The sequence below is a fragment of the Ranitomeya variabilis genome, chromosome 5, assembly GCF_051348905.1.
Source record: "Ranitomeya variabilis isolate aRanVar5 chromosome 5, aRanVar5.hap1, whole genome shotgun sequence".
In the NCBI taxonomy this organism is placed as follows: domain Eukaryota; kingdom Metazoa; phylum Chordata; class Amphibia; order Anura; family Dendrobatidae; genus Ranitomeya; species Ranitomeya variabilis.
In genome coordinates, this window is record NC_135236.1 from 380,442,249 (window position 1) to 380,466,142 (window position 23,894).

Genomic DNA, 23,894 nt, shown 5'->3' on the forward strand with positions numbered 1-23,894 from the left:
CTTTCAACCCTGGTGATCTAGTGGCAGTTAAAGGACACATTGCAGGAGACAGAGTTAAGAAGTAGGCCCAATGTAATGTCATGCCCAATTCTCCAATGTCAGGGTTCTTTCTTTACTAAATAAAATAGTGCCATCACAGCCCCCTTGCCCAAAATGCACAGTACAGAGCACGTTCACCCTGGTGATCTAGTGGCAGTTAAAAGACACAATGAATTAGACAGAGTTAATAAGTAGGCCCAATGTAATGTCGTACCCAATTCTCCAATGTCAGGGTTCTTTTTTTACTAAATAAAATAGTGCCATCACAGCCCCCTTCCCCAAAATGCACAGGCCTAGAACAGTACAGAGCACGTTCCGTTCACCCTGGTCAACTAGTGGTTCTGGATGATGAGGATGAGGATAAGGAGGAGGATAACAACAAACAGACCAAATATGGACGCGTTTTCCCATGTGTGTGTCATGTCGGACGCTGTTCAGACCAGGTCGTTCGACAGACAGCGGTAATTCTGCTTTTGACCACTATTTGCTCATTGGCGTCAGCTAGATTTTATCTAGCTGTTAAGGGGTTAATTTACCTGATCCTCGGATTGGAAGCTGGGCCTTGCCCATTGCCTTTAAATAGTTCTCCTGATCATTGGGCGTCACTGATTATAGCTTCTGTCTTGTGCGTTGTTATCTCGGTCTGGAGTGGAGAGCTGGTTGTTGGAGATTCGTTGCTGGTGGTGTATTTTCCTTAGTCTTATTTACTCCTTCCTATATTTGTATTTATTTTGCCCTGCACATTTATAGTGTATTCCTGAGTGACTGCGGCGTGGTGTATATTTTCCTTTATCCTTGTCTGTGCTAACTGTGGGTATTGGTGTATTACCTCTTCACTGGGTGGTGGGCAGAGGTTTCAGCCTAGGGTTGAAACAGGAGACAGGGTGAGGTTTGAGGCCTGGACATGCACACCATCAGTGTAAACTCCAGGTAGAGGGTCAGTCAGGATTTCCCTAGTCTGAGGGAAATTGCAGGGGCCCGGGTTATTAGCTCTCGCTCACCTAGTCTCCCGGTGACAGTGTGGTTGTGAAGAGGTGCTTGAGACTACACCTCACCAAAAGAGAGAATGTATTTGAGGTTATGTTTCGCTGTTTTCACTTGGTGGTGTACAGAAGTCTTTCCCAATCCAGCCCTTGTTCATTTTTATAAGAGTCAGCCTGTCAGCATTTTCAATTGACAGGCGGATGCGCTTATCTGTTATAATTCCACCAGCGGCACTAAAAACCTGCTCTGACAGAACGCTAGCAGCAGGGCAGGCCAGGACCTACAAGGCATAGAGAGGCAGTTCATGCCATGTGTCCAGATTGGATACCCAATAATTAAAAGGCACAGAGGAATCACAGAGGATGTTTGTACGATCTGCAAGGTATTCCCTCATCATCTTCCCAAACATTGCAATTCTTGTGACCACACCCCTTGACTCTGTGCCGTCACAAGGGGAGTTTCTGAGAAAACTGTCCCAGATCTTTGCCACTATTCCCCTGCCTGAGCTGGATTGTACTTCTGTCTCTCTCACTTGGACTCCTTGGTTGTACAACAAACTCTGACGTCTGCTGCCAGCATTCTCACATGGGAATTTTCTAAGTAATTCCACTACAAGTGCCCTCTGGTAGTGCAACATTTTAGTACACCTCTCTGCTTCTGGTAGAAGAGATTGAAAGTTCTCCTTGTAGCGTGGGTCTATAATTGTCACCAACCAGTAATGAGTGTCACCCAAAATTTTTATAATGCGAGGGTCATGTGGAACGCAGCGCAGTATAAAGTCAGCCATGCGTGCCAGATTGCTAACAGGCAAGACTTCCATGTCCTGATCAACAGGATGACTGACCATGCTGTCCTCCTCCTCATCCTCATCCTCCTCCTCCCTGTCCTCAGGCCATCCCCACTGAACAGACAGTATGACAGCTGTGTTTGTAGTACCGTCTATAGTGCATGAAAGTAGCTCCTGTTCTTCCTCCTCATTGCCTACAAATTCATGTTGAGAAGACATGAGGCTGGGCTGAGTGTAATCCCTCTGTATGGTTCCTTGCTCCATGTCCTCGTGCCCTGCCTGCAATGCATCCTTTTTAATTGTGAGCGGAGAGGTTTTCAGAATGCCGAAAAGCGGGATGGTGATGCTAATTATGGCATCATTGCCGCTCACCATCTTGGTGCAGTCCTCAAAGTTTTGGAGGATGGTACATATGTCTGACATCCATGTCCATTCCTGAGGTCTTACATCCACACCCTGCTCCTCCTCCTGACTTTCTGGCAATTGTGTCTCATCATCGTCCACCTCTTCTGACACTTTCCCACCATTGTCTTTGTGTGACTGGGGTTGGTCAAAGCTTTGGACAGCTCTACATGCGATCTCATCTATCCCCACTTCAAGTTGACCGGCAGAGATTTCTGAATCTTGAAATGGAAAACTGAACAGCTCTTCAGAGTGTCCAAGTGTGGGATCAGTTGTCTTGGGGCACTCGGCATGGTGGGAGGAAGAAGGATCAGGGTGGGGAATATCCTTGCCACAGTCATGGCTACTCAGACTTGATCATGTGGAAGACAAGGTGGTGGTGGTGGCTGAGTGACTGAAAGCATTATCTGCTATCCAACCAACAACCGTTTCACACTGCTATGGCTTCAATAGTGGTGTGCTGCGGTCCCCTAGAAACTTGGACAGGAAGGTCGAGTGAGAAGATGTGGGTCTTTGTTGTTGCCCACTTTCACCTTGGCCACGGCCTCGTCCTCTGGATGCACCATCAGCATCACATCCACTTCCCCGTCCCTTGTCCGTTGCCTTAACCATTTTAAATGGACTACTGCACTATTTCAAATGCTCAACACAAATGTCTTTATGAGTAGCAAAATAATATCTGATCAGTATGTCAGCAAATCTACGATTTTTCAAACCCAAACACCAGACAGGCCTCATCCTGACCTAACAGACTGTATTCAAATTTTTTTTTTTTTTTTGTCAAGTTAATATATGCTAAATAGTGCTGTATAGAATTTGAGTATAAGACAGCCAAAAAATAAGTACACCCGCCAACAATGCCCAAACTTGGAGCAGAGATATATGGGGGCTCTCACAGAAATACCACACTGCAAATCTGTGGCCTTTCTTTGGTTTGATAGGCCAAATAGTGCTGTATACAATTTGAGTATAAGACAGCCAAAAAATAAGTACACCGGCCTACAATGCCCAAACCTGGAGCACAGAGATATATGAGGGCTCTCACAGAATTACCACACTGGCAAATCTGTGGCCTTTGAATTTTTTTTATGCTAAATAGTGCTGTATAGAATTTGAGTACCAGACAGCCAAAAAATAAGTACACTGGCCTACAATGACCAAACTTGGAGCACGCTGATATATGACGGCAGTAATGGAAATACCACACTGGCAAATATGTGGCCTTTTTTTTGTTTGAGAGGACAAATAGTGCTGTATAGAATTTGAGGATCAGACAGCCAAAAAATAAGTACACCGGCCTTCAATGACCAAAGTTGGAGCACGCAGATATATGAGGCCTTTTTCGGTGAATTCAAAGCACAAAAAAAAAAAAAAAAAAAAGTGGCACAAGGGTAGCACACACAACTATGCTACGTATGCCTGACGAACTATGATTTTTCAACAGGCCTCAGTCTGACAGAACAGACTGTATATTTTTTTTGGGGGGATGAATTTTTGGAAAAATAAAATTGGTATATAGTAAATAAGCTGCAGCAGCAGGCAGTTATGGAGCTTTGGGAAGGATGCAGTGGGAGCAATGGATGCACATACAGTGCCTGCAGCCCTTGCACTGATGTGGATATGCTGTGCTACTACCTAGCGCTGCAATATTGTTGTAGCGCCCCCACTGCCGCAGGGCTGAGGGGTACCCGGTACCGGGCCTGTGAGTCTCTGCTCTGGGGTTGTCACGGTGGCTAGACCTGGTCCGTGACCCTGCTGAGGGGCACCCAATGAAAGGTGTAGGTATGGTGACGATGTTATGGTGCGGTGCAGTAAATAACGAGGACACCAGGTTGCAGTCTCTTTACGTCTTTACTGAAGGCTTCAGGGTCCTCAATCCGGAATACGGTTAACTGGGCTGCGCAAGCCTGGTCGGTCCGATGGCACTTCCAGAGTTCCCTTTGCAGGTGGAAATCTGTGCCTACCTGCTAGTGCTTGTGTGTTGTAGTCCTTCCCTGCTGAGCACCACGGGATAGTCCTCACAACTGTTGTGTCTGTTTCTCGTGTTCCCTCACAACTCTATTCTGATGTTCTTCCACGTCCCCCAGATCTTATGGATAGGACGCACCCGTATGACGGGGAGGCTCAGAGCTCTTCCGGGACTCTAGCGTCGCCCCACTCCTGTTGTTACCCCCCTGTGTCTTCCTAGGTCAATTGGGTGAGACAGCCCGCCTATAACTGACTGTCCTGCCATAGGTTTGAAGTTTGGCTTGGAGCTCTATACTTCCTCGGCGTTCCGGCCACCGGTATTGCGCCTCAATAGGATGTTGCCTCGTCTTACAGCTCGACTCCTACTGGTATTCTCCTTGTTGCGTTGATCTCGTTTCTCACTCAGCACAATAAACCTCGCTTCTTATCCTTTCTTGGGGTACCGCCTCTATATCGTGCAGGCGCGGTCCCGTAACGTTCTCTCTGGTTGCTAGGCCTCTGTCAGGATCCCACCCCTGACAGGGACCCCTCTGAATCTTCCCCTACAACACCCTCTGCCACAAGGTGTTGCCTGGTTCCAACCCAGTCAGCTTTCTGATCTAACTTCCTGCCTAACCCCCAGTTTTACCAGACTGTGAGGAGTGGCCTAATGTATAGTACCCTTAGCTCCCCCTGGAGGCCAGACTGTGAAGTGTATTGGTGTCTGTGATACCTGGTCAGATGAACTCCTTCAGTGCCATCAGACGTACCATAGCACCCCTTAGCGGCGGAGCCACAGTACTGCAACGACCAGGACTCTGGGGCGCTGCATTGTGACCAACGAATTAGCCCTAAAAAGGACTGTTGGTTTCTCAGGGGTTGTGGATGTAAGAGTTGCAGACCTACACTACCTCTAAAAACCATGATTCTGACCCTATCTCTGCAGCAGCTCTCTCTACTCTCACTGAATCCGGAGTTAAATGTGGCGAGCAGGGCGGCGCCAGGTGTCTTATACTCGGGATGATGCTGTGCGGCCAATCCAATCACTGCACGACTACAACAAAGATGGCTGCGGCATTTCCTAGCCTGGCAGACAATCCCTGCACCGTGATTGGGTCTCTGGAGTCTGTCAAAAACGCTGGGTGGAGACACCAGTTACTGCCGAATAATCCCGGAAATGCTCGCTGCTCGCCGAGTACACCGAGCATAGTAATACTCAGGCGAGTAACGAGTAGTGGCGAGCACGTTCGCTCATCACTAGCTGGGACCGATGTCTGTGCTGAGCAGCAATCACAATGTCTGGACCTGAATAGGAGACCACAGAAGCAAATAGTGCTTGATATCTATCCTGCTGCCTAACGGTTCATTTTACAAATTGTAAAGTCCTGTAAATAGTATTTGTTACTGAATATATTTAATATAAATGCCCAGCCTTTTCCTCAGTGGTGTAACTCACCTGGGCACCCACCTGCATGTTGGTCAGATGTATGGTCCTTATATTGCTTGGGATCCTATAATGACATGTGTTCACCCCCCAGGTAATAATGCCTCACACCCTGGCACCATACCTGTGCCTGATGTGCCATCCTGTAATAATGTCACACACTATATTACCATCTTGAAATATTGTCCACCATACTGGCCCCTTTCTGTAATAATGACCCTCATCCTGGTCTCCATTCTGTAATTATTATCCCCATCATTAACCCCTTTGTGGATTCATGTACCCTGTAATGGCTCCTTTTTGTAATAATGTTCCTCATCCTGGCCCAATTCTGTAATAATGTTCCCCATCCTGGATCCTTCCTTTAATAAGGTGCAACTTCCCGACCCCATTGTGTAATAATAATGTCCGCTATCCTGGCCCCTTCCTGTAATAATGTCCTCCATCCCGGGCACCTTCCTGGAATAATGTCCCCTATCCTGTCTGAAACTCGTATTTGTTGCTAATTTTACTATAAATGCCCAGGCTTTTCCTCAGTGGACAAAATAGAGTCCAGTAAAAATTTGTACCTGGACCCTCACCTGCATGTTGATCAGATGTATGGTCCCTTATTGTATTCTGTATCCTATAAAGACATATGTGTTCGCCCTTCATGTAATAATGCCCCACATCCGGGCGCCATCTTGCTATAATGTTCTCCACACAGGTGCCATCCTGTAATAATGTCACCCACCCTGGCACCATCTTTTAATAATGTCCACCATCTTTGCCCATTTCTGTAATAATGTCCCACACAATGGGTCCCTTTCTGTAATAATGTCCCTCATCATGGCCCCTTCCTACAATAAAGTTCCCCATCCTTGCCCTATTTTGTAATAATCTTCTCCATCCTGGTTCCTTTCTGTAATAATATTCCCCATCTTGGCCCCATGCTGTAATAATGTCCTCATCATGTGCACCTTCCTGTAATTATGTCCCCTGTCCTGGCCTCAACCCCTAATAATGTCTTTCATTCTGGCTTTTTCCTGTAATACTGTCCTTAATCCTGTAATAATATCTCCCATCCTGGGCCCCTTCATGTAATAATGTGCCTTGTCCTTGGCCCTTTCTTGTATTAATGTCTCCATCCTGGAACACTTCACGTTATAATGTTCCCTGTCCTTGACCCCTTCTTGTAATAATGTCCTCCATTTTAGGCCTCTTCCTGTAATAATATCCCCTATCCTGAGCCCCTTTCTGTAATAATATCCTCTGTCCTGGGCCCCTTCCTTTACTAAGGTCCCCATCCTGGTCCCTTAGTGAAATATCCTCCATCCTGGGTCCCTTCCTTTTTAAATGTCATACATCCTAGGCCACTTCATGTAATTATGTCCTCCACCCTGGTCTCTTTATTAAATAATAGACCCATCCTGTAATATTGTCCCCCATCCTCGGACCCTTTCTATAATAATGTTACCCATCCTGGGCCCCTTCCTATAATAATATCCCCTATCCTGGGTAGTGTTGTTTCCTGTAATAGCGTTCACCATCATTAGCCACTTCCTGCAATATTGTCCCCTGTCCTGGCAACAATCTGTAATGTATCCGTACAGTCACATATGAAATGTGACTGTATCCGAGTCTGTATCCGTGACTGCAATCCTGACTCTGAGGGTCAGATGCTGCAGTTCCAGTGACTGCCCAGGAGTGATACCTGGTGGTTACCCGCAGCACACTCCTAACTTCACCATCGAGAGATCTAACGAAAATCAGGTAGCTGCTTAGACATAGTCCTCCTGGGTAAGCCTGACCCATGGCACAGTGGGTCCACGATCAACATGTGTGACAGTTTGCTCAGGCCATTGACCCTGCTGATCCCAATCACCCTTCTCACTCGGAGTCATATCAAGAAATGTCCCACCAGTGAGATCAGCAGAAATTTTTTATATCTATCTGCTGACAATGAATATCCGTTTGGATTCCTTAATGTCGGCTTCTTCAACCACTCCAGCACAAGTTGCAGCAACCACAGCCATGACTACTCAGCATTCAACTTATGTACCTGGAGATAATCCTCAACTGTCTGCTCTGCCATGTTACGATGGGAATCCTAAGCAGTGCACGCTGCACTATGAACTATTGGCCCATCAGTTTCCCTCTGATTGTCCTAAAGTGGGATTCCTAATGTCCCACCTGGCAGGAGTGGCCCTAGTGTGCCTCAATCCCCTAGGCGAGGGAGGGTACCCTGTGATCTTGGATCTGAAGGCCTGCCTGGTGGCCTTCTGTAAGGTTTTTGATGAGCTGGATCATGTGTCTTCTGCTGCATCTTCACTTCTCAGACTGCGTCAGGAAGGTCTGTCTGTATGCCAGCATGTCGTCTGGTTTTGCACCTTGTCTTCCCAACTTGGTTTGAAAGATAAAGCATTGGTAGCTACCATCTGGGAGGGTTTGTCTGGAAGTATTAATGACAAATTAGATGGTCAAGACTTCCCTGTTACTCTCGAAGACTTGGCAATCCGGATTGACCTTTTGTTCCAGGAACGGATCAGAGAGGTAACGCATGAGAGGAAACCATCGTGTATGGCTCCATGCTTCCAGAGACTGCTTGATACTCTGCCTTCTGAAACAGCTGTCATCTCTGAACCCATGAAGGCTGATGGTGTTCCGGCTGCTGCTCAGCCAGCCTAAAACAAGCATACCAAAGCATTGTACTACTTCTGCATTAGCATGGAACATTTGATTTGTTTTTGTCCTGAGAAGTCTGAAAAACTCCAAAGGCTAGGGATTTCAAAAGACGCTACCATAGGCGACATTAACACTTCTTCATCGCTGTCTCTGACTATATCCGTATCATGCGGAGGCTCCTGGTTCATTGAGACAGACTACCTCAACTCAAGTTCATTTGGAAGTTTCTTGCAGCAAATGTCATAGATCGCTATCAGATTACCATTCATCAACTCCAGAGTTATTTAATGGTATCATTAGTTGAGGGAAGAGCCTTATCTGAAGTCATTGAAGTGGTTACTGAACAAGTAGAACTCCAGATACGGATGCTGCATGTGGAGAAGATTGCCTTCTATGTGCCATCTTTTCTGTGTAATCCACTAATCATGGGTCTTCCGTGGTTATGAACTCATGAGACCATTCTGGAATGGAGATCCGGTTTGATGCTTCATTGGGGACAGTGATGTCACAAAACGTGCCTGGTCTCTTTACATCCAGTGACATCTAGTGATGTCATCTTCTCCGCCAGGTCTGCCATCCACTGACTGGTCATAAGATAACAGAGCTGACATCTCTGATAGGAGGTAAGCAGAGACATTACCTCAACACAGTCCATAAATCTGCTCCCAGGATCCCCACCATCTTGAGGACTTATCTTCGTGGACACCTTTTGGAAGATGACTCAGAGAGCATATCTTCAATTCTCAAACAGCCGAGAACATCAATGCGGATGCGCTTTACAAGTCTTTCCTATCCATCAACCATGAAGAAGAACCTCAACTTCTCTTTGATTCTTCCAAGATGGTGGTCAGTCATGCCAGGCAGGGAGAGACTCAAGTATTCTGGTACTCCGCTTGCTTAAGTCTTCTCTGAAGATGTCTTAATTGTGAGCAGCACCCTGGCCTTGAAGAAGATGAGAGGTGAAACATTTTTCCAAGTGGACAGGAGAGAACGTAATTCCGAAACGAGGTCATCTTAGTCCAAGGAGAATATTCATGCTCAACTTCTTCTCCACAGACCCCAGATACCGCTATCGCTATGCCCCTGTTTTTCCTAATTTCTTGCCATAACTGTATTTGGTATTACAGATTACCTATGTTCTATTTCTTGCCATCTGTAAATCAACATTAAAGTTAGCAGAATCTTGTGTATCTGTTATCTTAGAAGAGACATTACTTTCTTATAGTAACAGTGTATTTAATATTGTCTTGAACAATTCTTTGTGAATAACAATGAGGAATATGTTTTTAAATTAAGATTATATTGGATGCATACATTATTAACATGTCATATCTCTAGTCAAGTTACGATCTTTCTTTATACGATGTTGGAGATTATAACATCAAAGCTTATTTATTACTTATTAGGGAGCATTACATTATAAATCTTGACACGTAGTATTAATGACAGTACTAAGAAGGGAAGCAGCTTGGCAGCAATAAAGCCTTTTATTTCCTGTGTGAGCTGGACACCCACAATAAAAGTGCAATGAGAATATTGGATAACCACATTTTAAAAAGTCTGTGGCAGAAAGAATTACATTTAAAAGAAAAAAAATCACAGCAACAAATATAACATATGATATGAAACGTAATAAAAGAAAGATTGATTCTTCTTATAAGGGCCGTTCCACACGTCCTGATATTTCCGGTCGCAGAAAAACTGATACCGGAGATGTCAGTGTCTGCGTATGTAATGCTTGTGGCACACATCTGGCAACCGTGTGCCGCATCAGTGTGCCACACGCACGGGCGCCATGGAAGCAGTGGTACAGTAAGGGATTCAGTGGAATTAGGCATGAGTTTAACTGTTTATTATTTTTTAACAAAATTGGAAAAGTGTGTTTTGCTTAATTTATAATAAAGGACTTTATACTTGCTGTGTCTTTATTTACCATATAACTGTAGGATTAGTAATGGAGAGGTGTCTTATAGACACCTCTCCATTATTAAGCCGTGGGCTTGATGTCACCAGACAATACAAAGGTGACATCAATATCATGGCCCTTTACAGGCCTGAGAATACTGGCCCGGAGCTGTCAGCTTTTTAAAAAATTTAAAAAATCAGTGTGGGGTCCCCTCTATTCTTAATAAACAGCCTTGCTCAAGCTGACAGCTGAGGTTTGCAGCCACCAGCTGTGAGTTTTGCCTGGCTGGTTATAGAAAATACAGGGGAACCCTTGCCAGATTTATTATTTATTTATTTAGAGCACAGGCGACGTGTGATGAATACTCCCATCAGCAGCTCCTGCCCTCACTGTTATTAGCGGCAGCAGGTGTAGGCTGATAGGAGTAATAGTCCCATTAGCCATCTTCTGTTGTTATTACTTTAATATAACTCTCATCAATCTCCCCTGCTTGAGCTGGGACAATGATAAGAGCCATCTTCAGCACCCGGCACCGGTGAGCAGCATCTCAGTGTGTCAACCATGTGCACGTGTGCAGGACGTTTTGCAGCCAGTGCTGCCAATAAAAATCAAACATGTCTTCGTGTGGGTCACATGGACACATGGTCTGTGGAAACACATTGACATGTGCACAGCAACATAGATTTCAATGTGTGTACGTGTGTAATTGTCTCTGGTACGTGTGAAAACTTTCACCACACAGAGCTGACACACTCACCTCTGAAAGATGACTTAGGAATAGGTGACTTACAAAACATTTTAAGATCTAAAGAATGCTAATAGAATAGAATAAATTTATTATAACATATACTTAAATGTAACTAACTCACACCTCTTTTCAATTCTATACAGTCTAGGAAGGAACATGGAAAATAAAGTTAGACCAGCGCCTCCTGGAGCTACTTGTAGCTTACCCAACTTTTCTTTTTGACAGAGAACTTTTTTCTATCATAACTTTTTACCTCTCTCACATTTTACTTTAGAATGATTTTTTTTACTGACTTGTACTCTAGTCCAAATAAATACTCAGTGCTTTTTAAGCATAATTGTATCAATTATTTGAGAAATATCAAAATTGTTCAGAAAAATGATTTTCTGATCATTTCTATTAAAAAGTGTGTCAGATATATTTATCAGATGGTTACATATATTTACAACTGTATTTATTATTTATAAGGATCACCCCTTTGACAATTTCTAGCTTGAGGGATTTAAACAATTTTTTTAGCTTTGATATAATTATATGCTGCATATCATGAGTTTAATTCATACAAAAATATTTGAAATCTAAACCAAAGAACTGAATACTGGTGCAAAGGACTTAGGAACTGGCCATGTAAGTTTAATGTGTTCTGTTATTTTATCCCCTTCCCTGCACTCAAAAGTAAGGCTTTTGGGGGGAATTGATTCACACAAACTCTTGCAAAATGGTGACAAACTAGATGTCATTTTGTTGGATTTGTATGAATAAAATCCCACAAAATGTTAAATTCACAAGAATCCAAAACTTTGGGAACATTTCTAGAGAATTTATTTCAGATCGATTCAAACAGGTCAGAACTGGCCATGATTGCTGTGCTGAGTTTTGTCTTAAGCACCCATTCTATGACTTGCTGCCAACTTCCAACATTGAGGGGAATTCTGCACAGTTTCTAGCTCCTCAGGGGCTCAGACAATCCAGAGCTGAGTCCAATTTTTTTTTAAACATAAGGATGAATGACCTCGGGGAGATCAAAACATCCAACACCGCGGAGACACCATCACGTGTTTCTCAACGCAGTGATCCAGAACACTGCCCCCATCCCTAAAGGGAAATATGCAAATGCATGTAGAAAAGCCGCAGAGACACCATAACGTGTTTCTCAATGCAAGCAATGAATAGCCAGGTCTTTCACCGGGAAGGAACAACCACGGGAAGGGCAGCATCCAAGCAAGAAAAAACCACATGTGCCAAAACATGGTATCCATCCACAGACAGCTGTTTCGAAATATTTGCCCCTCATCAGTGTGGAGTAGGAAACTGGCTATTAGGAGCAGTGCCTAGTGAAAAGACTATAAACATAAGGATGAATGACCTCGGTGAGATCAAAACATTGAGGTCATTCATCCTTATGATGGTGTCTCCGTGGTGTTGGATGTTTTGATCTCCCCGAGGTCATTCATCCTTATGTTTATAGTCTTTTCATTAGGCACTGCTCCTAATAGCCAGTTTCCTACGCCACACTGATGAGGGGCAAATACCCCGAAACAGCTGTCTGTGGATGGATACCATGTTTTGGCATAGGTGGTTTTCCTTTCTTGGATGCTGCCCTTCCCGTGGTTGTTCCTTCCCGGTGAAAGACCTGGCTATTCATTGCTTGCGTTGAGAAACACGTGATGGTGTCTCCGCGGCTTTTCTACATGCAATTTTTTTTAAAGCCACATAGCTTGAACTGCAACTATGGTCCATGCCCCCTTATTAGTAAATTAAGTTACTCTGTCATTTTTGTAACACCACAGGAAGCTGATTGTTACAGTGGTATTGCCTTCCTCATGGGGAGGGTGATGCCATGCCTGGAAGCGACAAGGATCCCTTTAACAGGTAACATGTACATACAGCATTGTTCTGACTCCAGGCCAGAAGGGGGAGCTCTGATCCAGTTTGTGGGAGGCTTCCCTATATATTCTGGCTGGAGGAGGAGTTAGCTAGTCAGTCAAGAAGAAATGTGGAGCTGAGCAGACATGCGGTTCAGCAGCTCCTGACAGAGCAGTCTGTAGGAGACTGTGAGGGGAGAAGAGGCAAAGGAGAGGAAAGATACTGGGAGTGGAGCTGCTAGTGGGCTCTGTTGTGAACTCTATTTTTGGGCTCCCTCTAGTGGTCACAAGCGGTACTGTGTAGTGTTGTCTTTCTGCAGGTTGGCTTCATCACCTGGTTCGTTATCCTTGGTTGGTTTCCTATTTAGCTCACCTGGATACTCAGTTCCTTGCCTGCTATCAATGTATTCAGTGCTCTTCAGATTCCTGGTGACTACCTTGCTCCCAGTCTCTCCAAGACAAGCTAAGTTTTTGTTTGTTCAGTTTCTGATTATCAGCGTTCATCATGTTTTTTTGTCCAGCTTGTTAAAATGTGATTTCTTACTTGCTGGTTGCTCTAGGGGACTGAGTTTCTCCCCTCACACCGTTAGTTGGTGTGGGGGTTCTTGAAATCTCAGTGTGGATATTTTGTAAGGGTTTTTTACTGACCGCATAGACCCCTTTTCTATTTTCTGCTATCTAGAATTAGTGGGCCTCTTTTGCTGAATCTGCTTTCACCCCTGTGTATGTGCCTTCCTCTTACCTCACCGTTATTATCTGTTGGGGGCTTCTATATCTTTTGGGGATTATTTCTCTGGAGGCAAGAGAGGTCTTTCTTTCTCTCTAGTTGTAGTTAGTTCCTCAGGCTGGCTCGAGACGTCTAGGATTTTAGACACGTTCACCGGCTGCCTCTAGTGTGGTTGGATAGGTTCAGTTTTGCGGTCAGTCCAGTTTTCCACCTCCCTAGAGCTTGTCCTATATTTAGTCACCTTGCTGGAGTAATTTGTGATCCTCAACCACTAAGGATCATAACAGGGCTCACTCCAGAATCAGCGCAGAAACCGGAGGCCGGAATTCCAAGGTTGTGGGGAACTGTATGCTCCACAGCAGAAACCGGCGGGCAGATTCCAAGTCTCCTGGCCACCATTACACCCGAAGGCACAGCAGCACATTAGAGCCCGGAGTCACCATGAGAAGGGACACCTGTAAAGCGAAAGAGAGGACCTTGTGTGAAGTTTCAGACAGCAAGGAACAGCAAGGAACACAGCGAGGAAGGCTTCCAACCCCACCTGGCTAGGGGGATTCTGAATCGCTTCCAGGCTGGCCGGACCTTACTATCACCTGTTGCCGGTACCCTGGACTGTGCGTGCATACTACCAGTAAAAGGAAAAGAGACTGCAACATTGTGTCCTCTAGTTCTTTCCTGCACCTTACTATCTCTCTTCCTTACCAACTACACCGTGAGCCGGGGGACCGAGTTCTACCTGTGGAGAACTATTTCACCTCTGCTGCAATACCATCATCCCCAGAGGACCACTTTAAGCAGTGTTGGCCATCCCTGGCCGAATACCACAGGTGGCGTCACGAACACTACAACAATAGACTTTATTCCCATTTCCATTAACCTCCTTTTTACTGGACACCCAGGGCCACGACCCGGTCACTGCCTCTGTGACCATCCCTTTAAGAACAGAACCAGCCCCGTACCGAGTATCCCACAGCCCTAGCGGGTGCTCCATTTTCATTGATCAGCATACATCTGTATACTCTGTATCCTGACTTATGGTTTTAAGCTACAGAACTGTAAGTAAATAGAAAGTGTGAATGTCTTCTCATATCAAATATGTCGCAATCATATTTCTTTACAGCTTGTATATTTCCTTGAAGCTATGCTTTGATGGTGGAATTGATGGACTTTATGTATTCATCACTTTTTGTGATTCTGAAAGAGATCACATTTTAATACATTTTCTAGTGTTTTACTTTAACAAAACAAAATAGAGATTACTGTAAAGATCAAATGAATGATCAATGTACTAAAAACAAATAATGTATTTAATGTGATTATCCATATCTTGTCATTCTTTTTTACTAGAGGTGAATGATTTATTTGAGTGGGATGACATTTTCAGAACAGGATACTTAAATAAACCATATCTGATTATTGCCAGAAATTGCAGAAGTATAGTCAATACAGGACTTGCAGCAGACAAATTGTTAATGACAGAGTTGCATGGAGAAAGAGAGCAGTGATATAAAGGTAGGCAGTCAAAAAACAGGCAGGCAGAAGAGATGAACAGGTAATCTGGACAATTGAAAATATTAAACACCATTACTTAAACACCATTACAGCAGTATGTTAGTGTGAACAGCATCAAAGTTCATTATCCTTACAGAACACAAATGGTTATTCACAGGTTTGAAACTTAAAGGAAATGCAGATAGATTAAAAACAAGCAGGAATTCACTGAATACAAGATAATTAGCCAGTTGAGAGAAATGGTTGGGGAGTAGTGTTGAGCATTCCGATACCGCAAGTATCGGGTATCGGCCGATACTTGCGGTATCGGAATTCCGATACCGGGATTCCGATACTTGCCGCGTATCGGATACCGGAATCGGAAGTTCCCAGATTCAAACTGCACAAATTCAGCCAATAACAATGATTCCAAGTGTGGGCACATCCTGTTCAGCATGGAGGGCATGAAACTACTGGTATGGCTGTGATTGGCTGCTGAAATGATGTCATGATGCAGTTTAAAAGTCGCTGGCGCCATTTTGCGCTCACTCTGCTGTGAATTCAGTTAGTGACAGGACGCTGTTTGCTGACTGAGGGCCAGTTTAGAGATAGCGATTTGCTTTTTTGTGCTTTTCAAAGGCTAATTTAGCAACCGCTGTGTTCACCTAATATTCACCTTGCTTTTGCCTTGTAGCGCTGTTTTCACAGCGATCTGCAAGGTCTGTGTGTGTGTGTGTGTGTGAGTGCAGCCCACTCTCTAGTCTGAGTGCAGCCACATAGGCCATCCATAGCTGGTTGTATTCAGTTCAGGGAGGGTGGTTCATTGCCTCATACTTTTTTTTTTTTTTTTTTCCAAGTAGTGTAGTCTGCTGCTAATTTTTTCCCAAAAATCCTATTAGTGTCTTTCCACCCGTCTCCAGCTAATTTGTGGAAAAACACTACATAGGATAACGTAGAGGAGGGTTTTTGGGCCTTGCAGCGCCGTTTACGGCTGTCTGCACGGTCTCCGTGTGACTGCAGCTCGCCCTGTAGTCTGTGAGCAGCCATAGCCTGGTTGTCTCCAGCTCAGGGTTCTTCACTGCGTCATACCGTAAAATCAATTTTCCTTTTCTTTTAAGTAGTGCAGGCTGCTGCACATTTTTTCCAAAAAATCCTATTAGTGTCTTTCCACCCGTCTCCAGCTAATTTGTGGAATAACACTACATAGGATAACGTAGAGGAGGGTTTTTGGGCCTTGCAGCGCCATTTACGGCTGTCTGCACGGTCTCCGTGTGACTGCAGCTCGCCCTGTAGTCTGTGAGCAGCCATAGCCTGGTTGTCTCCAGCTCAGGGTTCTTCACTGCGTCATACCGTAAAATCAATTTTCCTTTTCTTTTAAGTAGTGCAGGCTGCTGCACATTTTTTCCAAAAAATCCTATTAGTGTCTTTCCACCCGTCTCCAGCTAATTTGTGGAAAAACACTACATAGGATAACGTAGAGGAGGGTTTTTGGGCCTTGCAGCGCCGTTTACAGCTGTCTGCACGGTCTCCGTGTGACTGCAGCTCTCTCTGTTGTCAGTTCAGCCCCCCCCCAAAAAAATAAATAATAAAGTTCACCAAACACACCAGTGACACCACTTTACATTTGTGTAGGCCACATTAGCTCATATTAAAGTCTAGTCCACACTTTAGAAAATTAGTGTTTCTTATACCTGTTAGGAGTTGTTCAGGAATAAGCACACTAAGCCGTTAGTACTTTTCTGCTTATCTTTATCAGTCAACCAAGATGAAGAAGGCAGTGAGTAAGGCACGTGGGCGTGGGCGTGGGCGCGGAGCAGGGAGGGGACGTGGGGATTCTGTGCCTGCTGCGGGCACCGGTGACTCATCAGCACCCACTTTCACCAGGGAACAGTCATTCATGCGCAGCTTTGTCGCAGAGCGCCGTACACCGCTGCTGCGTGAAGACCAAATTGAAGCCGTTGTCGGATGGATGGCAGCTAATGCATCAACTTCAATTAGTGCCACATCCTCTCAGACACAGAGCACTGGAGAGCAGCCATCTGTCTCTTCACCACCTGCCAAATTGCCCAGGCAGACAGAGAGCCCAGGACAGGAGCCGTCTCTACTTCTGTTCTCTGAATCTCTTGGCTTGGAAACAGGGGGCCAGCCAAGCAGCATTGGAGAAATGGAAGAAGAGGCAGGGTGCAGTGATGCCCAACAGCTTTTTCTCTCTGAGTCTGAAGAGGCGGGTGGGCCAGTGCCTCCGGTCACCACATCGCAGGCCGCATCCGCTGATGATGACACTCAGGTGCCACTTACTGGTGCATGCTCTGCTGCTGAGACTACCCAGGAGGAGCAGTTGGGGGCAGAGGGTAGTGTAGATGATGAGGTCCTTGACCCATCTTGGCGTGAGGGACAGGAAGGTGGTGGGAGCAGCTCTGAGGAAGAGATTCCCCGTACGGCCCAAAGAGGGAGAGGGAGGGGGAAGACTGCGGATCCTGCAGCCTCCGCTTTGGCACCCGTTAGGAGCATGTCTCTTCCAAAAGCCAAAAAGGGCGCTCCCAAGACTTGCAGTGCCTGGGCCTTTTTTGACACAGTTGCAGATGACATTTGCTATGTCAAATGCAAGGTGTGTCATCACAAAGTCAAAAGAGGTCGAAATGTCAGCAGCCTCAATACCTCCAACATGTGGAAACATGTGCGGACTAGGCACGTGGCGTTGTTAGAAAAACACACTGAAGAGCTAGGCCAACCAACAGCGGCAGCTACCACCTCTTCAGCTCGTGTTGCCTCTTCCTCCAGCTCACACGCAGCTGGTTCGGCTTCCTCCCAGGATCGCCGTGGAAGAACCTCTGGCCCTGTTGTCCAGAGACCCGCTGTAATTCCACCCGCAGCACCACTTTCCCAGTCATCCACACACTCCCAGCCCAGTGTACAGCCATCGGTAGTACAGGCATGGGAGAAAAGGCGGCCTTTCTCGGCAAACCACCCACGAGCACAGGCTCTGACTGCAGGCATTGCCAAACTTCTGTCACTGGAAATGCTGTCATTCAGGCTGGTGGAGACTGACAGCTTCCGTGACTTGATGTCATTGGCAGTCCCACAGTACAATGTGCCCAGCCGCTTTTATTTCAGCAGGCAAGCCGTCCCTGCCCTGCACAAGCATGTGGAGGGACACATAAAACACGCGCTACTGAACGCCATCAGTAGCAAGGTCCACCTCACCACCGATGTGTGGACCAGTCAACATGGACAGGGGCGATACCTTTCCCTCACTGCCCATTGTGTTAATGTTGTTGAGCCGGGTACAGACCGTGCGAGTGGCGCAGGACGTGTCCTGCCCACTCCAAGGATTGCAGGAATCCATTCTGTATGCATTGACTCCTCCTCTTACACCAGTTCCTCAGAATCATCGCTGCAGGAGCCGTCACAGTCCACCTCCACATGGACCCGTGATGAACGTTTACCTGTTACGACCGACATGAGCACAGCCGTGGCCAAACGTCAACAGGCCGTCTTGAAATTAATTTCTTTGGGGAATCGAAGCCACACAGCGCAGGAGCTCTGGAATGCCATCAAGCAGGAGAGCGATGTGTGGTTTGTGCCAGCGAATCTCCAGCCAGGCATGGTAGTGTGTGATAATGGCCGAAATCTGGTGGCAGCTCTGGGCCTCGGCAACCTCACTCACATCCCTTGTCTGGCACATGTGCTCAATTTGGTCGTGCAGAGTTTTTTGAGGGACTATCCGGATCTTGATGCACTGCTGCACAAGGTCCGCCTAGAGTGTGCTCACTTGCGGCGTTCCAGCATGGCAAAAGCGTGCATTGCGGCTCTGCAGCGCCGACACCGCCTGCCGGAACATCGCATCATATGTGACCTACCTACCAGGTGGAATTCCACGTTACATATGTTGGAGCGGTTGTGTGAGCAGCAGCAAGCTGTAATGGAGTACCAGCTGCATCAGGTGCAAAGAAGTCGCACTCAGCGCCATTCAGACTTCACAACCACAGAGTGGGCCACTATGAAGGACGTCTGCCAGGTTTTGCGTCCCTTCGATTATTCCACGCGGATGGCGAGTGCAGATGATGCACTAGTCAGCATGACTGTCCCCCTTATCTGCCTGCTTGAAAAATCACTGCAAGCGCTAAGGGATGATGTTGTGGAAGAGGTGGAGGATGAGGATTCACCACTTCCATCATCTTCTGGACAGTCAGCGCCACGTGGTTCCTCACAAACGCGTAGGCAGGGGACAGTTTGTGAGGAGGATGAGGAGGAGTCAATGGAGGAGGAAGACATCCGTCCAGAGGAGGGAGTTACACAATTGTCCAGTACTCAGTGTGTACAGCGAGGGTGGGGTGATGACGAGCGGGCAGAGATCACGCCTCCAGCAGGGAACAGCGTTTCTTGGGCAGTTGGCAGTCTGCAGCACATGGTGGATTACATGCTGCAGTGCCTGAGAAACGACCGCCGCATCGCCCACATTCTCAACATGTCTGATTATTGGATGTTCACCCTCCTCGATCCTCGCTACCGGGACAACATAGAAAGCCTCATCACACCGTTGAACCGGGAGCGAAAAATGCGGGAGTACCAAGACACACTGGTGAATTCCATCATCTTCTCCATTCCAACTGAGAGAAGTGCTGCTAGTGCATTCCAAAGCAGCTCAGTGCGTCCAGGCAGTGGTGGAGGCTCTGCACAAAGAGGGAGCAGAAGCAGTGCCTCTGCCCAAGGCAAGACCAGTATGGCCCAACTGTGGCACAGTTTTGTGTGCCCGCCACAAAAGTCTACACCATCACAGACGGCTCCAGTCAGATGGTGACAGACTACATGTCTTGCCCTCTTGCTGTACTCCCAGACGGCTCTTCCCCTTTCAAGTTTTGGGTCTCAAAGCTGGATACATGGCCAGAGCTAAGCCAGTATGCATTGGAGGTGCTGGCTTGCCCTGCGGCTAGTGTATTATCGGAACGCGTCTTTAGTGCTGCAGGTGGTGTACTAACTGTCCGTCGCATGCGACTATCCTCCGATAACGTTGACCGGCTTACTTTCCTGAAAATGAACAAGGCCTGGATCTCGAAGGAATTTGCCACTCCTCTTCCTGATAAAATAATTAGGTGACTGTCTACGTTATCCAGGTCTCCTGTTGTGTTCATCTTTCTACCACCTGAACTTAAATTCCTGGGCTCCAACACCGCCAGTTGAGGCTCAGAAGTGCCGTCTGCACAGTCAAAACATACGACCCAGTGTTATTGGGTTTCAGTAACGTCAGCTGATCCCCAGCTGTGTAGCCGGCAATGTGTCCTGCGACCGCCACGCTGACACAACAACTGAAATGTAAGGGAACCTGCCCCCCCCCCAAGGCGTTTGTTACTGAAAGAGCCACCTTGTGCAGCAGTAATGCTGCACAAGGAAAAGGTAGCTATTTTTGTTTAGCTCCTTGCACACGCAGAACTTAACACTTATAAAATGTGTCCACTGATACCGTAAAACCGTCCCGGAGGTGGGACTTTCCTTCGTAATATGACGCAGCACAGCTGTCATTCCTACCCCATTGGCGCCGTGCCCCGGCTCCTCAGCGTTGTTTAAATCTGTCCCGGAGCCTGCGCTGTTATGTTATCCCTTGGCCAGGCACACTTAGCGCTGCCCATCTTCTGACATCAATTGGTGTCAGGCTGGCTGCGCCTGTGCGGCCGCGCTGGCCGAGAGCCCGCCTCGCATTGTCTTCTGATTTCATCCCACTGGGGGCCTGAGATCCATGGACATGCGCAGTGCATATCTGAACCTCCGCCTCTCACTCATCTCCCTACGCCTTCTTCAGACTGTGCGCCGTCAGCTGATCCCTAATAGCATGCCACGGCCGTGACGCCGCACAGTCTGAAGAAGCCGTAGGGAGGGGAGTGAGAGACGAGGATATGCACTGCGCATGGCCACGGATCCCAGGCCCGCGGTGGGATTACATTAGATGACACTGCGAGGCGGGATCTCGGCCAGCGCGGCCGCACAGGCGCAGCCAGCTTGACACCAAATGATGTCAGAAGATGGGCAGCGCAAAGTGTGCCTGGCCAAGGGGTAACATAACAGCGCAGGCTCCGGGACAGATTCAAACAACGCTGAGGAGCCGCGGCACGGCGCCAAGGGTGTAGGAATGACAGCTGTGCTGCGTCACATCACAAAGGAAAGTCCCACCTCCGGGACGGTCTCACGGTTTCAGGGGACACATTTTATAAGTGTTTAGTTCTGTGTTTGCAAGGAGCAAAATGAAAAGAGCCACCTTTTCCTTTTGCATCTTTTGTGCTGCACAAGCTGGCTCTTTCAGCTACAAATGCCTTGGGGGGGGGTTAAAGGTTCCCTTTCTCCAATCAGGCTTCGGCCTACATTGTGTTCCTCTGCTTCTCCTGCTGTCCCTGGGCTCCAACACCGCTAGTTGTTGCCTGGTAGTGCTGTACGCACAGTCCCAACAGTCGCTCCTCTGTTATTGGCGTTCAGTAACGTCAGCTGTTCCCCTGCTGTGTGTGTGGCAATCCCTCCTATCTCCTCCACCTCCTCCTCCTCCTGTCCCTGGGCTCCAACACCGCTAGTTGTTGCCTGGTAGTGCTGTACGCACAGTCCCAACAGTCGCTCCTCTGTTATTGGGGTTCAGTAACGTCAGCTGTTCCCCTGCTGTGTGTGTGGCAATCCCTCCTATCTCCTCCACCTCCTCCTGTCCCTGGGCTCCAACACCGCTAGTTGTTGCCTGGTAGTGCTGTACGCACAGTCCCAACAGTCCCTCCTCTGTTATTGGGGTTCAGTAACGTCAGCTGTTCCCCTGCTGTGTGTGTGGCAATCCCTCCTATCTCCTCCACCTCCTCCTCCTCCTGTCCCTGGGCTCCAACACCGCTAGTTGTTGCCTGGTAGTGCTGTACGCACAGTCCCAACAGTCCCTCCTCTGTTATTGGGGTTCAGTAACGTCAGCTGTTCCCCTGCTGTGTGTGTGGCAATCCCTCCTATCTCCTCCACCTCCTCCTCCTCCTGTCCCTGGGCTCCAACACCGCTAGTTGTTGCCTGGTAGTGCTGTACGCACAGTCCCAACAGTCCCTCCTCTGTTATTGGGGTTCAGTAACGTCAGCTGTTCCCTTGCTGTGTGTGTGGCAATCCCTCCTATCTCCTCCACCTCCTCCTCCTCCTGTCCCTGGGCTCCAACACCGCTAGTTGTTGCCTGGTAGTGCTGTACGCACAGTCCCAACAGTCCCTCCTCTGTTATTGGGGTTCAGTAACGTCAGCTGTTCCCCTGCTGTGTGTGTGGCAATCCCTCCTATCTCCTCCACCTCCTCCTCCTCCTGTCCCTGGGCTCCAACACCGCTAGTTGTTGCCTGGTAGTGCTGTACGCACAGTCCCAACAGTCCCTCCTCTGTTATTGGGGTTCAGTAACGTCAGCTGTTCCCCTGCTGTGTGTGTGGCAATCCCTCCTATCTCCTCCACCTCCTCCTCCTCCTGTCCCTGGACTCCAACACCGCTAGTTGTTGCCTGGTAGTGCTGTACGCACAGTCCCAACAGTCGCTCCTCTGTTATTGGGGTTCAGTAACGTCAGCTGTTCCCCTGCTGTGTGTGTGGCAATCCCTCCTATCTCCTCCACCTCCTCCTCCTCCTCCTCCTGTCCCTGGGCTCCAACACCGCTAGTTGCTGTCCAGAAGTGCTGTACGCACAGAGCCAAACACCTCGCCAATGTGTTAGTGGGGTTCAGCACCGCCAGCTGTTCCCCTGCTGTGTATACGGCAACGTGTACTGCGACCGCCACGCAGGCACAACAAGTTAAATTTAAGGGAACCTGTCCCCCCCCCCCCCAGGCGTTTGTTACTGAAGGAGCCACCTTGTGCAGCAGTAATGATGCAAAGAGAAAAAGTGCCTCTTTTCGTGGTGCTCCTTGCACATGCTGAACCTAACACTTATGAAAAGTGTCCCCTCCTACCGTGATACCGTCCGGTAGGTGGAACTTTCCTTTGTGATGTGACGCAGCACAGCCGTCATTCTTACCCCCTTGGTGCCGTGCGCCGCCTCCTCAGCGTTGTTTGAATCAGTCCCGGAGCCTGCGCTGTTAGGTTAGCCCTTGGCCATGCACACATTTTGCGCTGCCCGTCTTCTGACATCATTTGGTGTCAGGCTGGCTGAGCCTGTGCGGCCGCGCTGGACGAGATCCCGCCTCGTAGTGTCTTCTGATTTAATCCCACTGGGGGCCTGAGATCCATGGACATGCGCAGTGCATATCTGAACCTCCACCTCTCACTCATCTCTCTACGGCTTCTTCAGACTGTGCGGTGTCAGCTGATCCCTAATAGCATGCCACGGCCGTGACACCGCACAGTCTGAAGAAGCCGTAGGGAGGGGATTGAGAGGTGAGGATATGCACTGCGCATGGCCTCGGATCCCAGGCCCGCGGTGGGATTACATTAGATGACACTGCGAGGCGGGATCTCGGCCAGCGCGGCCGCACAGGCGCAGCCAGTCTGACACCAAATGATGTCAGAAGACGGGCAGCGCAAAATGTGTGCATGGCCAAGGGCTAACCTAACAGCGCAGGCTCCGGTACTGATTCAAACAACGCTGAGGAGGCGGCGCACGGCGCCAAGGGGGTAAGAATGACGGCTGTGCTGCGTCACATCACAAAGGAAAGTTCCACCTACCGGACGGTATCACGGTAGGAGGGGACACTTTTCATAAGTGTTAGGTTCAGCATGTGCAAGGACCATAATTAAAAGAGCTAAGTTTACCTTTTCCAGCATTAGTGCTGTACACGATGGCTCTTTCAGCTACAAACGCCTGGGGGGGGGTTAAAGGTTCCCTTTCAACTTGCTCCAGTGCAGGCTTCGGCCTACACTCTGCTCCCTCTCCTCCTCCTGCTGACCCTGGGCTCTAACACCGCCAGTTGGGGCCCAGA